Genomic DNA, 1,258 nt, shown 5'->3' with positions numbered 1-1,258 from the left:
GTCTGTTAGTGTGGATCTTCTCCTTTTTAATGATCAACGTTAAACTTGGAGTTGGATCAGTTATGTTTGACAGATGAGCCAAACGTTCCTAAAATCCTGGCTCACCGACCCCGAGCTTGACCTGACCTCTGCAGATGGTGACGACAGCGCGGCCCCGATGAAGATGGACTGTCCCCGAGAGTCGATTACGGCCACAAATCTGTCATCATCCTCACCTGAAAGACGAGAGGCGGCGGCAGGAAGAGAGGGAGACGCAGGGAGAGCGGGACAGAAAAGAAGAGGTTTGTTGCCATGATGACAAGATCAAGAGGAGATCACACAGAGCTCCGTCCTCACCTGAGCCAGGAGCTTCTCCTCCAGTCACCCTTGGCGGCCATCAGCAGCCCAGCGCTGGGGGGGAAGAGGTCAGCCAGGGGCCGTGGGGTCCCAACACAGGGCAAAGCTCTGCTCAATCCCTTATACACACAGAGTTCCCAGTCTCATCCCACATGCCCCCCTGACCTCCCTATTAAAACACAGGAGCAAATCTCCTGATTGGTCACAGCGGCTCAGAAACAAATGATGCCAAATATCTGACTTCAGCACGGCTTTTAGAAGCTGCAGCCGCTTCTCACATATTCCTGGAGGAGACGCAGACATCCTGCAGAGCTAAGGGGTTATAAAGACACTGAGGCTGATCACAGCAAAACACGGAGGCTCCTGAAACCTGAACATCATTTACTAAACATTGAATGATTGCTAGAAATCACAAGAATGTCAACAGATATTGGAACCAAAAACCTTCAGAGATATGAAACCAAATGATGTCATCAGCTGTGACACATCAGGTATGAAAATATGAACGAATATGGCAAAACATTTTTAGATACTATAAAGAGGACAGTCCAATACACTTTCAATGAAAAGTAGGAAGAAATGGTGCACCAATTCACAACTCATGTCATCTCAAGGCACTTTACAGTCCAACAGATCATAGAGTCGGATTGATTCAACATTTCTGTCTAAGGAAAACCAGCTGATTGCATCGACTCATTGACTCGAAGGCAATCCCTCACACTAAGCATGCTTGTAGCGACAGTGGAGAGGAAAATCTCCCTTTTAACAGGAAGAAACCTCCAGCAGAACCAGGCTCAGTGTGAGCGGCCATCTGCTGAGGCCGACTGGGGTTCAAGGAGACAGAAGCAGAGCTTCAAAAAGGTTAGGGTAAAGGTAAAGGCTGTAAAAGTCGGCCCCGTCTAGGAAACACACAGCCAGGCAG

The sequence above is a fragment of the Cyprinodon variegatus genome, unplaced genomic scaffold, assembly GCF_000732505.1.
Source record: "Cyprinodon variegatus isolate N-32 unplaced genomic scaffold, C_variegatus-1.0 Scaffold259, whole genome shotgun sequence".
In the NCBI taxonomy this organism is placed as follows: domain Eukaryota; kingdom Metazoa; phylum Chordata; class Actinopteri; order Cyprinodontiformes; family Cyprinodontidae; genus Cyprinodon; species Cyprinodon variegatus.
The sequence above is the reverse complement of the archived record's forward strand: the minus strand, read 5'-3'. Positions refer to the sequence as shown.